Source organism: Triturus cristatus, chromosome 3_1 (genome assembly GCF_964204655.1).
Source record: "Triturus cristatus chromosome 3_1, aTriCri1.1, whole genome shotgun sequence".
Lineage (NCBI taxonomy): Eukaryota > Metazoa > Chordata > Amphibia > Caudata > Salamandridae > Triturus > Triturus cristatus.
The window spans coordinates 849,053,006-849,069,255 of record NC_140583.1 but is presented as its reverse complement, the minus strand read 5'-3'; the positions used below and the strand labels follow the sequence as shown (position 1 = coordinate 849,069,255).

The 16,250-nt window shown below is 50.8% G+C and overlaps 1 protein-coding gene across 1 annotated transcript in view; it reads right to left on the bottom strand.

The window, feature by feature from the left end:
• LOC146861172 (glycophorin-C-like) overlaps positions 1-16,250 on the bottom strand; it is a 177,813-nt gene that overhangs the window by 16,640 nt on the left and 144,923 nt on the right. The window lies entirely within an intron of this gene.

The following is a 16,250-nucleotide window of genomic DNA, read 5'->3' as shown; positions in this document are numbered from 1 at the left end:
GTCTAGGGCTGAGTTCCTCCTGGAGAGCTTTAAAAACAACAAGTCGTCAGAGTGTGGGAGAGCAGGTGAACTGGTGCACCGCTGTGCCCTCTACCTGGGCACTGCACTGTGACCCCCTCGCCCCCACCCCACCCAGCTTAGACTCTGCAGTAACTATTTTAGTACCGCGTCCCCTGTGTCTTAACTGCCAAGGCTGCCCGGGGGGCTGCGCAGCGGCCCCTCAATAGGGTGGCCGCCTTAGTGCCACAGGAAGGTACTGGAGTCGTCCTTCTAGTTTCCCTGGGCCTGGATCCAGGGAAGACTTCCGGCCGACCCCACTTCCGGGGAGGGGGGGACGACAGGGGTACTTATGCTGTCCCCCGCCCAACGTGCAGCCTCTTGGTCCCTGCCGTCTCGCCTTGTGCCACGTCCAGCAACGAGTTCCACGTCCGAGCCAACTCTCCGGTGAGTGTATCCCCATCCCCACCCTCCTCCCCTACTGGTCTGTGCGGCCGGTATCGGCCATTGCCCATTCCCGGTCCGCCGCTGGAGGGGGTGGGGAACAGCTCACGGAGCGGGTTTTCGGTGATAACACGCACCAGAAAGCTGCTCGGATCGGGGACGGCACAGAGCAATCAGAGGTGGACCTGGAGCATTTACGTCCGCCTCGCACCCAGCTATTAGGTTGCTGCGGATGCATTTTCCCTGATATGTTGCGGCCGCTGGTGAGGGCCATGTGGGGGGACTGTGCATGCTGCGGAGCTAGTGAGGTGGGTCAGGTCCCTCGCAGGCCTCATTGGGACCTGCAAGCCCTCGGGGTGCAGGCTCCTCACTGGCGGGATCGGCGCGGCATAAGTAGTGATCCACCCCAACCCCCTCCCGCCCCCCCCCCCAGCCAGAACGACCCGTCCTCACTTGCTTTGACGGGCCCGGGATCACTACCCCAGCCCGGTGGCTCTGAGCCCCAAATATGCCTCCATGGCACATGGGTCTCCGCAACGGACTTGGGGCCCTGCGCAGGCCTTCTTCTCCCTCGTGCAGGGAGGGGGTTACCTCGCAGCCAGCTCGGTGCGCAGGACCTGCCGGTAACCCCTCCAGGGTGCCCGGTCGATTCGCACACCTGCGCCAGGCATTCAGCCGGGCGGCGGCACAAGCAGACCCGGCGGGTGAGCCACATCAGCTGCTGGGTAGAGGCCTGCCCCCGGCTCCCTGAGACCCGTAGGGGTAATGAGTCAGCGATACTAATGTGCCGCGATCGCAGCGTTCCTCCACCCCAAGCATTGGCTATGCATGCCCCCCCCCCCCTGCTTTATATTCCGGGTGGACCGGTCTGGGCCCCGGCCTGCATGGGCCTGTGCTGTGTGGGGGGCATGGAGCGCGGCGAGGCACCTCCACTCCGCCGCTTTCTGACCTGGGGGAGCCGGTTCTACCCCCCGGCCAGCGGGGTCCACATGCGGTGTGCTGGGGCGGGGGGGCAGTGAGGTCGCTAGGCCCCCTCCCCCGCTGTCCCCCTTCCTCTCGCTGCCGACAGTCCCATGGTTTTGGGGCAGGAAACCAAGGTTCGTGCCTGGGGGTCGCGTCCACTTCCTGTGATTTTGGGCTAATCACTTAATCTCCCCGTGCCCGAATGTGTAATGTAAATACGGTGCTCATGTACAGCGCTCCAATACCTTCGGGTCGAGTTCGCGCCACGTGGGGGGCAACCAACAGCCCCGGGCATGTGAAGGCTTAACTGCTGACTTTGGGGCAGGAAACCAGGGTTCGAGCCTGGGGGTCGCGTCCAAACCCGGTGATTTGGGCTAATCACTTAATCTCCCCTGCCTGATGGACGACTCCTGTGTTGCCCTTCAGGCCCCCGGCGTTTGCGGTGGTTTGTGTTTAAATTCAGTTGTGCAGCTTTGCACACGCCACCGAATCCTCAGGATTCACCCCCAAGGCTGACTATGTATTGAGCGCTAGCAGTTCGATGTGCGCGGCTTTTGATAAGTGAATGATGTTTCCGCTCCGCTGACCCAGCCCCTTAACCTGCCGTAAGCAGAATGGACCGCGCGCTGCCACTAGGTTTTACGGCTACACAGCGGCGCGAGTGTTATTGAGGATGTGTCTATAGCACTTGGCAATTTAGAAGGAGTATTCCATAATCGAAGTATGTTAGGAAGCTGTAATCTTAATCATTGCTGTACGTCGGTGCATCATGTAGTTGAGAGGCCCTTATAGTGCACATCATATGAGGCCAATCATCTGCACTTACAGCATGGTCGGCTGATATTTTCCCCGATCGAAAGCCGAAGCTGCTCCGCAGTGCTGCACCTTTAACAGCCATGTACTCTTGGGCTGCCCCTGGCCCCGATGCCGCTCCTCAGGCCGCTCAGCTGCCTCCAAGCGCTGCCCCCCCCCCCCATATTGCTGGCTCCGATGCACTGAAAGGCCCCGCAGCCGCTCGCCATTTTTCGCTGACTTAAAAGTAAATTCGGGGCCTCCGACCGAGGCCCTGCCCTGAGGATCAGTACTTCTAAAGCTGGGGAGCGGCGAAAGGAGACTTGCCCAGCGCAAACTGCATGTGGGCGGACCGGACACGTTTTGGCGGCTACACCGGGGTGCTGTGGTCACTCCCATTACTCGGGCATTCTTTTTCCGCCATGTTGTGGAAGCGGGGGCACATTTTAGGGGTTTCTGCCCTTGGTAATATGTTGAGGCGGATCAGGATTGTACTGAAGACGTCGGGGGTCATCTGTACACGTGGACGCCCTTTGGGGAGAGGATGTAGCCTAACGGTTAGGGCAGTCGACTCAAATCTGGGAAACCGGGTTCGAGACTCGGTAACAATGCTCATCATCCTGTGATTCTGGGCAAAGCACTCCCATCCATCGCGGTAGTTGTGAGTGACGTCGATGTGAACCTTTCTAAGTTAATATCCTGGTTGTGCGCGTTGTGGTCCGCGAGCGCAATTCCTGTCACAACGGCGGGACGGGCCATTGCTGGTTGGTCCTGTGCTGCCTCCGCAGCACACATGCAGTTTGTTAAGTTACCAAGTGTCACGAAGGGCAATTTCATTGACTGTGCAAAGAGTTTTAAGTGAGGAGCTGCGTTTACCAATTCTCCCGCTGATACACGGAATTGATTGTTTTTAAGAGTTCACACCTACTGCTAGGGAGGCAGGTGCTGCTTACATGCAGGAGTAAGAGGTGTCCGTATAGGAGTCAAACTCTGAGCAGGCCTCTCTGAGCGTTTCCTTCTTGCGTGGACTACTAAACAGTGGCTTGGAATAGGCGCAAGGGTCATGCTTGCACGTGTCTCAGGGTTAGTAGTTGTGGTGTTACTAAGGGTTGCAGCATGGCAGGAGCAAGGTGTGGGGCGAAAGGAAGTGGCCGCCTGACAGGAGCCTTGGCATATAGTTGCACAAGTGTCAGGTTTTTCCGTGGAACTCTTTGCGGTCTGTAGCGCGGGCGTATGCCGATTCTAAGTTTGCGCAAATATTGGGCGTCTCGATGTATGTGCCGCCGTGAACAGCTTTAGGTTAAACTTGTGCTTTACCGTGCCTTCAGCTGGCGTGGGGTGTGTCGGCCTTGGCAGTAACCGGACAGGGTGCCCTGGGTGGGGCAAAACAGTATATCAGTTTGGGGTTGATTATTGGTGTGTTATTCCAATTTGCACGGCCAGGGTACCATAAAAGGGGAAGGCCACTTGGGGGCAGTGTTTCTCATTTCACCCTTCAGAAGTCGATATAACAAGTATCAGTGAGGGGTAACAACAGCCATGTCATTCAGCGCCAAGATACCATGGGTGAAGGTATTCACAATTAGTCACATATGGAAATTAGAAAGGGTTTTTGCACTTCTGTCACTCCTAGCGCACTGATATTATGAATATGTCACACATAGCAACTTGAAACCTTGGCAGCTATGAATGGGGGCGGCTAGCTTTCGGTTGGCTATGCAAGAAATCTATATTTGTGGCTTATTATTTAGGCAACTATTAAGCATTGACTATGACAACAGATGGTCTTGTTGGAGGCATAGTGCTCCTTTTGTTAAATATAGGGAGGCATGGACACAGCGGCCATGCCAAATACCAGGCAATACTCAGCACCTTGCCGAGCTAGCTGGGTAGCCCTGCTGATTAGGTGTATCTCTTAAACAATCCTTGAAGCTTGTTCAGGGCTCCATCAGCTCTGCTGGTGTCTGTTATATTGGCCAGGTCCTGCGGGAACTCTTCACCGCTGTGTTCGGGACCGGATGGACGGTGTACACACCGCCTTCAGCACCATGCCAAGCAGCGCTATGCTGAAGTGTTGAAGGTGATTCAATGTTCCATGGTCTTTCTGAGGGGCTCCATAGAGCAGGATGACCCAGAGGCAAGGAACAGCCAGCTGAATCAATGAATTTGTCATCCACAGCAATGTGAGACCGTGGCAGCTTGGAGGGGGGCGGCTATGCAACAAAGCTACAATGGTGGCTTATTCATCGTATACTAATAATAGGCATTGACTAAGCCAATGTATGGGCTTTTTGTTGCACTGAGCGGCTTTCAGCCAGATGTGGCATCCGATGCTAGGGGCATCTGTTAGATTAGAACCCTACCCAGAGGGACCGCCTTATGTCCGTGGAGGTCTGTTGGCACCGCTTTTCAATGGGTGCCATTGGCTAGCGGGCTGCTCTGAGCAGCGCTCTTGCAGGCGTAAGTAAGCGTATCAGCTACCAGTTCAAGCGCCCCCAGGCTAGAGCAGGTCAAAAGTGGATTTCTGCGCAGTGCTTTTGAGATGAAAAACATAGTGTTGTGGTCAAACGGATTTGGGGGGAAATAAGTTAAGACACAATTAAGCCCAATTTCTTGAAGAACATGTGTCATTCCCAGTATTCAAGAAGGGGCTAGTATTGTTACATATTGCTCCCTTCCTGTTCCCATCGACTCGTCTGCTCCCTGGGTTGATAGCAGAAGTTTTGGAGGGCAAGACTTCACTAGGGGAGTGACTGGCTTAATGCGATGAAAAAATCCAATAGGTTTCACATTTACTAATGTGTGAAAGTTTTCAGCTGCTGGTGCATTCTCCCTGTCGTGTCTGTCTAACGTTCATCTAAAAGGGCTTTAAATTAACAGCCTCTCTTGACTCAGCCATACTGTCAACACTATGCAAGTGGTCTGTGCATCAGTAGGTTGGGGTGAGCGCGTCCGCTCCAGGCGTTGTGGCTGTGATTCCTGAGGTGACTCTTGGAGGCCTAGTCCTGCTTTCTGTAGGTGGCTGATGAGTGTTGATTACATAACTGGATGCGATGGATGAGGAGGCGGAACCTTGCAGCACACTCTGCTAAGCAATGTTCCTGGCGATTTGTTTTGACCCAAGGCCGAAGCGAGATCCTCTAGTGCAGGGCCAGAAACATTAGGCCAGGCAGCATGACAAAGGTCTTTCAGGCACGGGTAGAATGGTGCATGCTAAGTAGTCCTGATGGCCCACCCCCCCCTGGCTAAGTTGGCTCACATGGGGGACAGTGCTATCAGCTGACAATCTGTTGAGCATTAACCAGCATGAAAGTCGGAGGGAGGCTGCTGAGTTGCCCTAGCATTGTCTGTTTCGCCTCAGGGCCAGTTGGGGTTACTGTTCATGGTACGGTTAGACTTTTTGGTTGCGTTGGGATACTTTGACAGGTTGCCCTTGCTCATGCAACACGGCGATAAGTGGTAATTTTGTGGGTGGGAACTAGGTGTCCTTCAAGGAACTCATTAGATCTTGCAGTCCCGCCATTGCAGAACATAGATTTGTCAACATTCTTCAAGGAAACCATTATTAGCAGGAAGGTATTGAACCATGGAGAGCCATAGGTTGTGGGTTCGGGCACAACAGTAGTAAGGGAATGACATTCTGATTCAACAGGCTATGTGTACCATCAATAGCACCAGCTGCTGTAAGGCTTCTATTTCGCCCGGGACTGGGGCGGGCAATGTCATCAAACTTTGCAGCCAGACATGGAATAGGCAAAGTTATACCTGTGATGGTTCAACGGGCACTCAGCAGTAGAGTTAGCTGAGTGTCATCATACCCTAGTATACCGTCAGTGAAACACGTAAGGTTAGGGGGGCTAGACACGAACAGGCACTTTCTGTCTGCTGGGGCGGGAGTGTGCCAGTGCCAAGAGGGTGCGGGTTGCCTGGTTAGGGCTGATATGGAGGGGAGGGAGCACTAATACGGACAACAACAAGAGCACATTCTGCAGTCATAGAAAGTTAAATTGATAATTTGATGGCATGGTACCAGTTGCTTCAGTTATGCGCATTTTCCTTGGCAGTTGTCAGCGAACTTTCAGAATGCAATGTTGGTGGTTAGCCTGTGGGCATGCCTTTCAGAAGTGTTTTAGCTCAGGCTTGGCCAAGCATGGGTTAGATGCCTGAGGTCTGCCCTGGGATTCATGTTCACAGGCAGGTGGAGGGGCAGAACTTAGAGGGGCTTGTGGGTGCGACCCTGGTTACAGGTGCAGATCCTGGTAGGTTCACTTGGTACACCGTCCTTGGGTTCGATGAAACAGGCACCATTGAATTGAGTATCGATAACGGGTAACTTCTCCCGCCCTTCAGCCTTGGCTGGCAGCTATGCAGGTTTGGAAGTTGTCTTCCAACTAAGGCGATATGGTCCATATGTCTGGGGGAAACGCCTGGGTTAAACTCAATTGGGCTACAAAGTATTAGAAGAACACTTGGCATTCCCAGTATTAAAAAAAGAGAGGTATTTATACTTTGGTTTCCCTCTGGTTCACTCTGTCCTGTCTGCTCCCTGGTAGACTAGCAGAAGTATGGGGAGGGCAAGGCTTCACACAGGCTGGTGTCTGTCGGAATGCGATGGACATACTCCGACTAGTGCTAGACTCAGATACTGAGTGAAAGAGGAAGCAAGGCGGGCTTGTCAACTCTTACCTCCACCCGCATTGGCATTTCATGGCAGGAGTGGCTTGTCAAAGGTATTGCTCTTCAGCCAGGCAATGTTAACACTGAACCAACACCTAATTATTGGTTTCAGGTCATATCAGTCAATAACCCAAGGGGAGTTTAGAAAGGATGGGGGCACCTGTCCAGAAGTGGTAATGCTGGCCTCCTAAGACTTTTTGGCTGGACATGGGAGAGGCCCGGTATCAGCATGTGTAAGTAAAGAGGCCTACCTTGGTGGGGGGCCCTGGTTGTGACGGTGGCCATCCCCAGAGCTGTGGAGGAGTTACAGGGCGATCCAGAGTCTGCAGATACCAAGGGGTACTTCATGCAGCTGCACAGCTTGGTGCTAAGCCAGGATACCCAGGGATGTCTTAGCGTTGTCCCCTGGAAGAACTACGGCGCCCCGTTAGTCCTACGGGCGGTCGTGGGTCTGAGCAACCGGGGGCTGCCAGGAACGCTCCGCCCATCTCTTTCGGGGGGCGTGAGTAAGCAAGTGGACTGGTGGTCCACGGATGGGAGGGGTGGCCCCTCCCAAGATTGGTATGCACCAATTGGCGACGGCCACGGTGTAATTTGGCTTATCAGATGGGCAGGCGGCATACGGGTTGGCCTGCCCTGGGATCGCCCGTAAGATAACCCACCATGTTGGCATATTGGTTATGCTAATAAACCTGCAGCAAATTTCTCCACTAACAAGGTATCGTGTGTGTTATTGATGTATTGTGATGTTGTTATGGGACTACAGTTGCCGATATTGGCACTATGCCAAGGCTGCCCGGGGGGGGGGGGGGGGCTGCGCAGCGGCCCCTCAATAGGGCGGCCGCCTTAGTGCCACAGAAAGGCACTGGAGTCGTCCTTCTAGTTTCCCTGGGCCAGGGTCCAGGGAAGACTTCTGGCCGACCCCATTTCCGGGGAGGGGGGGGGACAGGGGTACTTATTCTGCTGTACCCCGCCCAACGTGCAGCCTCTTGGTCCCTGCCGTCTCGCCTTGCCTGCCCCTCCGCTTACCCGGCGGACGGCCAATATAAGGTTTTTGGGGGGGGGGGCATAATTTCTAACCTATTGTTTTGTGTTGCCAAAGGAGTTACAGGGCGATCCAGAGTCTGCAGATACCAAGGGGTACTTCATGCAGCAGCACAGCTTGGTGCTAAGCCAGGATACCCAGGGATGTCTTAGCGTTGTCCCCTGGAAGAACTACGGCGCCCCGTTAGTCCTACGGGCGGTTGTGGGTCTGAGCAACCGGGGGCTGCCAGGAACGCTCCGCCCACCTCTTTCGGGGGGGGCGTGAGTAAGCGAGTGGACTGGTGGTCCACGGATGAGAGGGGTGGCCCCTCCCAAGATTGGTATGCACCAATTGGCGACGGCCACGGTGTAATTTGGCTTATCAGACGGGCAGGCGGCATACGGATTGGCCTGCCCTGGAATCGCCCGTAAGATAACCCACTATGTTGGCATATTGGTTATGCTAATAAACCTGCAGCAAATTTCTCCACTAACAAGGTGTCGTGTGGTTTATTGATCTATTGTGATGTTGTTATGTGACTACAGTTGCCGATATTGGCACTATGCGCAACATATGTGCTGAGGCTGCAGGGGCTGGTACCCGAAGCTGTGTTGTGACCCCTTGAGCGACAGCGCAGGAACCACTTTGACACTGTGCCCCCTACACGCCTACCTGGACCCTGTATGCGCCAGAGCTGTAGGGACTGTTGTGCCAGCGTGCATCTGCTTTGACATTTCTCTGTGCCTGTTGTGGCATTTCACAGCCTGCCTGAACAATGCGTGAACTGCTGTGGTTTAAAGCCTTTTCCTGGACAGAGCAGAGGCTGCTGTGGTCTCGCGAGCCCCCGCTTCACGCCTTCACCTCTACCTGAGCACTGCATGCCCTAAGGCTGAAGGAACCGTCTCCACCATCCGGTGCCAGATTGCTTCGGATACTGCGTGCCACGATGCTGCAGGGACAGCTGTAGCGACCCGTGCACGCTGCAGGAATGGAGCTGGCATTGTTGACCTCCACCTGCCACAGCCTTTATTAACTGTGCGAGGTTGCAAAAGGAGCTCGCCTGCGCTGGCCAGAGTGCGGGGAAAGTTTAACACATGCCCCCGTCTTCCCTGTTCCCTTCAAGGGCAAGGAGCTAGCGGAGAGTAAAATACCTCTCCCCTCCCCAGACCCGCAGGTTCATAAGCGACTGGGAGAGCAGGAATTATTTCTAAAGCATGGGCAGCACGGCCATGGACACCAAGAAGAAAAAAAACCTATTGGCTATGCCAATGCTTGTTTTTTAACTCGTTCACCTGATAGTCCTTAGGGCCCATTAGGCCCTTTGGCTGCCCTATTACAGCAACACAAATGTGATGCAGCTATATTATATCTGGTGGCCTTTGCCAGCACATTGTAATGGGATACTGAAACCTTGATGTAACAAAGGTGTAACGCTTTTTCATTGTTGTCTTTGTATAATAAAACTGTCAATAAAGAGATGTGCAAATAAAAAGATAAAACAGGATCTACACTCCGTACCAACGGTACTGGACTAAAAGATAAACAGGTTCTCCCCTCCGCACCAACTGTAGTGGACCGAAAGATACAACAGACTGTCTCCTCCGTATCAATGGTACTGGACCACACCAATGATCCACTCTTCAGAAGAGTGCTTGAAAAGACTATCTGGACCCCTTTTGGAGTGTGGAGAGCACAAGGCTTATTAACAGCGAAGTGTGGGTCTGAGCTCCGCTCTCTTTATTGCGAGCAGTACCCTCCAGTACAACAGAAACACATTCCAAGCTTCGAGGAGCTAGAGACTGATGACAGACTTTTGGACTCAGCTTGAGGGCACAGTAGAATGCCATGCAGTATTCGAAATTAGAGTGTGCTCCAAATTAAAAGTCATTGTGGCAGCATCATTGAGTTTAATTCATTTTCCTCAAGTAAAAAATAAATAAAAAAGCAGTAATGCTGAAGTAATAAAAAAAGAAACGGTTTTGTGGTTCTGGGTACAGCTCTTCACACCAAACGTTAAACCTGCTAGCACAGAGATATTGGCAATAACAAGGTATAATGTTACACAGACTTCCTCAAGGTGCCTGTAACATGGAAAATGAAAGCACCCACAACAGGGGACGGTATGCAAGCGAAAGATTGTGGGTTTTGGATCCGCTTCAATACAAGTTCACCTCCGAGACGTAAGCTGTGCCACATTACGGTCCTCAAACATCTCTGGCATCATTGTAGCCTATTGTGGGGGGTGAGTTCAGAGACACCGCGACTCCGTTACAAGGCCTCCGTGCTGCCACTGAACAGGATTTCAATGACCTCCGACATTTGATGAATCGTACAAGACTCCCTGCCTCTGCTTGCGGGATACGCCAGAACAGCAAAGCTGTGCCTATAACATACTTAACTGCAACACCTTCCAAAAGTATGCGAGCCTGGCCAGAGCCCCACGTACACGCTTACACTCAACCTTGGCGTTACACTCGCATCCTCCGGCAGGCACTGGTGCTGAACGACAGCATTGACGGCACAGCACTCCCTCTGACCATGTTCCTTCCCTCAGGATGTTGGGCAGGATTTGCAAAGCATTCAAATCATGAGACAGTATCCAAATCTTTATCCCCGCGCTCACATTCACACTATGACGCACCAAGTATCATTTTATCGGCTCTGACTTTAATTTCTAAATTCAGTGCTAGAAGCAATCGGTTTCTTTTAATGCCACAGCATTTCGCATACGTCAGCGCCTCGCAGAGCTTGCTTTACAACTGTACATTACTCACTTCACAGACCATTGACAGGGTTATGCTACTCTGTAACCACTGGAAGAACTCAATGCCAGGGGAAAGTAGAGAACATGTCGGTTCAATACGGCGCTTCAACTTAGAAACACTGAAAGGGGTCATGGGGGTGCGTCTAACAGGAGATCGCAAACTTAACACACGCAAACCAAAGTTAAACTAACTTTCATGTAACTGCACAACATTTACCTGGCCAAAAATTTCTTCATCAACACAAAACATGAGATACAGCTTCATTGGGTCGTTCTCCAGTATCCAACAGTTCTATAGTGAATCAAACATAAACAAGCATCGATCTCTTGTCTTTATGGGGCCATGTGTTTCTAATTAGAAACACATGGCTCCATAAAGATAAGAAAGTGCTTTGCGACAGCAGCTAAGCAGGCGACTCAGTCCGGATCAGAGGCAAAAGGGCGTCAACAAAAAACCCTCTTTTTCAATGACAGGCCACCGTTTAGCATAACGGTGACGCCAGCCAATGGAAATGAGGGTCGGGGCTTCGAGCCCCTTTCTGAAAACACCTCATCCACAAAATCTCTCGCTGAGCGAGCAGCGCTTTGCGCTGTAACACCACGTGAGACCTAAAAAGGCCCACACCCTTCCAGCCTCCCGGGAAAACCCGTGATGGCTGCTACAGCCACTCTGGCCCTTACTGAAGGACGTTTGTGTATAAATCTTTTTCTATTGACAGTTGCGAGAATAGGCGGCTTGTGTTCCTCTGTAGCAGTAAGCCGGGTCAAGGGTCTGGCTTGGTTCTTAGTGCCCGCGCATGAGCCGAGCCCCGAGAATATGTGAAATGTAAATCATACAAGAAACCACATAAAATATGATAAAGAATCTTCAATTTACAAAAATGTGTATTTCTGTAACATGTAGAAGCTTTGTCATCATTAGGCCACATTATAGCACTGCACTTGGAAGTAATTATTAAACGTGATAGTTTATAAAGAAAAATTAGTTTTTGTGAACTAAAATATTTGGCTAAGATCAAACAATTTAAGCAGGGAAGCCACGATTTATCCAGGTTTTCTGGTTTCACTCTCTTCAAATCAGCCAGTAAATTGATAACTATTTGTCTTTCCTTCTGTTAGGTTTTGTTTTTAACTCTTAGTGCATTTTTCTGCAGTGTTTAAATTATAGTGTGAACTCGACTGTTTTACATGAGCCCCAGCTTCATTAGATAAGGCCACATGCATTGTTCATAGGCATGGGGTGATTTTGTGATTTACCCGGAATCACAGGACGTTGAGCGGATGACAAGACTCGAACAAGGTTCCCCAGTTCCAAAGTTGGCAGCGCTGGCTGTAACATCAGGACCTAGAGCTGAGCCTGAGCCAAGCTTCAGGCTTGAGTTTTCAGTGGCTCCACCACATCTATGAAATACATACAGTGAGCGTGGGAAGTGCTGATTTTAAACATTGTTCGTGCTATTGCCCTAATAGCTGTCCTAAAAGGTGGAAATGTTAGATTGGCGGCACCTTTGGTAGTCGTAAATGGTCATTTTACGCTGGAAATATTATGGAATTTACTGATATTGGCTGGAAATATGGTAGCATTTGATATAGCCTGTAAAGGAACCATGTAACAAAACAGAACACAATAACACAAAACAACACCTACATAAAAAAATATATAGGATACATTTTAAAACAGCAATACAATAATCACAACAGAATGCAAAAAAATAACTAACTTTAGCAACACAACCACAATATAACACCGATAACAAAACAACAATGCACAACAGCATAACACAACAATCCAACACAAAACAGCATGTCTGTGAAGAAACAACACAACAATATATAATATGACCACAAAACATAAATAGCACAAAGCAAACACACCACAACATTAATAACAACACATAGACACAGTCTATACATGACAACCACAAAAATCAACACAACAGTGCATTACAATGCACTACCAACAAAGACAACAGTATAACACAATACAACAAAATACAACACAATAATGTCAACTCTGTGCAATTGCACACACAACAAAATCAACAATTGTGATTGTAATTGTATTTATATAGCACTTACTACCCCTGAGGAGGCATCAAAGTGTTTTTGTCGAGTAGCACACTACTCCTGAACCCAAAAAGGATTAGTGGTAGATTAATATAGGGAAATATGAGTTAATATTGAGAGTTCGTCATGCGAGTGTGTTAGTTGGATTGAATAGGATAATGGAGGGATAGAAGAGGGAAGAGTCTAAAAAGTGTTATCTGGGAGATCATAGTAGTAAGATAAGTAAAAGGAGAGACGGAGGAAGGAAGAGCCTCAATGCAACTTCACAGAACAATGCATCACATGAACAACACAACACATTAACAGAGCACAGTAGCACAATAACAGATCACAATAACAAACATACAGACCACAATAAAATAACAGAAAAACAAAGCAAAACACATCCTAACACAACAACACAAAATACAACATTAGTGTTTTGTTTTGTTGTCTATTGTTTTATATTACTGTATTAGTATGTTGTGTTGGTATATAATATTGCATTGTGGTTGCTGTGTTGGTGTCTTTCATTGGCATGTTGTGGTCTTGTGGTGTAATTATCTCAATGTGCTGTATTGTATATTGTTGATGTTTTGTTCTGTGTGCAGTTTTGTTGTTGCCTAGTTCCGTTGCATTCGCGTAGCAATACGTTGTATTGTTGTGTTGTAATGTGGTTTTGTTCTGCTTTTACTGTTAGTTTGTTGCATCAATGTGTGCCTCATCTGCGGTCCTTCTGTCTAAACATGAAGAAATATTTTGTCACATATCAGCACCTCCACAAATCCACATGCTTCATACAGTGGCAAATGGTGTTTGCACTAAGCACTGTGGTGTTAAACACCCAAAGACATTCGATCGTACCAACCAAAATGTTGTGTGATTTGGCTGCATGTCATGGCTCAAAATGGAAAACATTTACTCTGGGAACACACCACCTCAGCAGGGAGTGGGCAATGGTTTATCTGCACTGGTGTGTAATGGGCAGGGCCTATGTGTGTCACCACTAAACCCCCCAGGAGATGCTTACATTTTCCCAGTGATCACAGTACTATTCAGTTCCAATCAACTGTCGCCAGCCTTCCTCTGAGCCTTTCCCATTAGAATCTGTTGTCATTACCTCTGTGGTGCAGGGTCTGGGGGAGGGTGGTTCCAAAATGGAAGATCACAACCACCCTTCATCCCTATTAGTGTTGCTGGAGGCACCACAGTTCTAATCAAATGCTGTTGTGGTGGTTCCAATAACTGAAAGCCACATCTTTTAGCTATAGGTGTAACCTAGTCCACAGCACCAGGAAACCAATGCTAATATGTACCTCTGGATTCTCAGTTAAGCTTGAGTAGAGATGTGTTTCTGACACCAAAGCTGATTTAAGAGGGACTGCAGAGTGTCTGCTCTTCTCACAGGAAGGAGCATTAACTTTAGTTCAGATGTCTCCAACCAGTTCATCGTGAGCTACCAGTAGCTCACAGTAACCTTCAGAGTAGCTCCCTGCCTTGAGTTCATTTTTAGGTATTGCCTAGCGATGCAGCGCCATGCACTGCTCGCCTAGGCGAGATCTATTGTTGCCAACTTGCATTGCGAAGTGGGACAGGACAGGTGCACGCGTACGGAAAGTCCTGGACAGGAGATGTGCACGCGTATGATGTGAGCAGGAGTTGTAATAACGCTGCAAGCCGTACGCGTGCACATCGACTGTCTGTGCTGAAGCTTAACAGACAGGAGATGTGCACGCGTCCGGCTCGCGTCTTTATCACAACTCCTGCTCACACCATACGTGTGCACATCTCCTGTCCAGGACTTGCCGTACGCATGCACCTGTCCTGTCCCACTTCGCAATGCAGGCTCGGCGTCCAGCATGCCTCCAGTTAACCCCACTCACCGGCTCTTGTGGGGACTCTGTGCTGCTCCCAGGCTGGTATCCTCAATGGCAGGGGGGACTGACCTCTTCACCTGGTCACTGGCGCAGCAACACACGGGGCTCCGTCTTGCTCACAAGAGCCCCGCCTGAAATCTTGCTCTGGCCGCACCATGTGGCATTCATGAAGGTGGGGTGGGTTCCCGCCGGACTTCCCTCTGCAGGGTGGACTCCCGCTGGACTTCCCTCTGCGGTGTGGGCTCCCGCCTCGCTTCTCCAACACACGGGGCTCCCTCAGCTCATGGGAGCCCCGGACACTTCCGGCCGTGCGCTCCATGCCCCGCCCATGCCCCACGCAACCGACGTCGTCGCAGGCCTTAAGCAGTTTCGCTTTCTTTTTTTTTTTTTTATTAAATTTTATTGCACATAAAAACTCAATACAAACATGGGCCTACAACCACCAGGGCCGGCCGCTAATATATACATGTTCGACATCATCAAGGAAGAAATAGGCCCCCTGGGGCTCAGCCGAATTAATAAATTACCGAGTGCACCTCAGAGGTTGTCAGGATACATAACTTTTAGAAATACAAACATAGAAAGAAAAAGAAAAAAACACCAAAAAGCAAGGCGGAAACCATCGAAAAAAAGGGCGTCTAACCACGGCCGGGGGATCACACAGTACCTACTCCACCCTCGGGTGGTCAATGAGGATGATCAAGGGGGGAGGTGGGGGCAACGGGAGAGCCACAACCATCTACAGGTGAAATGCAATAGTCCGGGAACCTCAGGAGCAGGGGGACAAGGCAGCATCAGATGTGTCCACGAGGGGGGGTGTGCAGATGTTCCCTCGGTACGCGTTCCACTGGCCCCAAATTCTACCCCACGCCCCCGGCTTACCCCGAGCCACATACACAGTCTTCTCTCTGCACATGCACCAATCCATGTTCTCCTTCCATACTGACACGGTGGGAGGCCGCCGGGAACCCCAAAGCTGTGCAATGTCCCTCTTAGCAACCATGTTCCCAAGGGCCGCCCACCGAGTCTGAGCCGCATTATAGTCATTAGGCTCCCACACGTTCAGCAAACATCGGCGAACCTCAGGCAACAGAGCAACCCCAGTGACACATTCCATGACAGCATGCACCCGGCGCCAATACTCCGCCACCTCACCGCACTCCCAAAGAACATGGAGAAAAGTGGCGCTGAGCCCACAGCCGCGCCTACAGAGCCCGTCTTCAGAAAAACCCATCAGAACTAAACGAGGGCCCGTCACGTAAACACGATGGAGAATTTTAAGCTGGACAAGACGGAGACGCGCGGGTATGGCCACCTCCTTAGGGGAGGACAGCGCAGACTGCCAATCCTCATCGTCCAGTTCCACCCCATCCCGGATCCACGCCTCCCAAAGACGCACGAGGAGATCCGCCCGAACGTTTATTAGTTTTTTATAGATAAGGGAAATAGTACTGTCGGGCAAGTGACCGTCGAGTATGCGGTCCTCGAGTGGCGAAGACACAGGGACTGCAGTATCCGCCCCGACGGCCGAGAGCAAAGCATGCCGAACCTGAACATACCGAAAGAACTCCCTCTCACTCAATTCGTACTCACTCTGCAGCGCAGCGAAGGATTTGACCGCACCCTTCACCCAAAGGTCACCTACTCTGCTGATGCCAATCGTGTC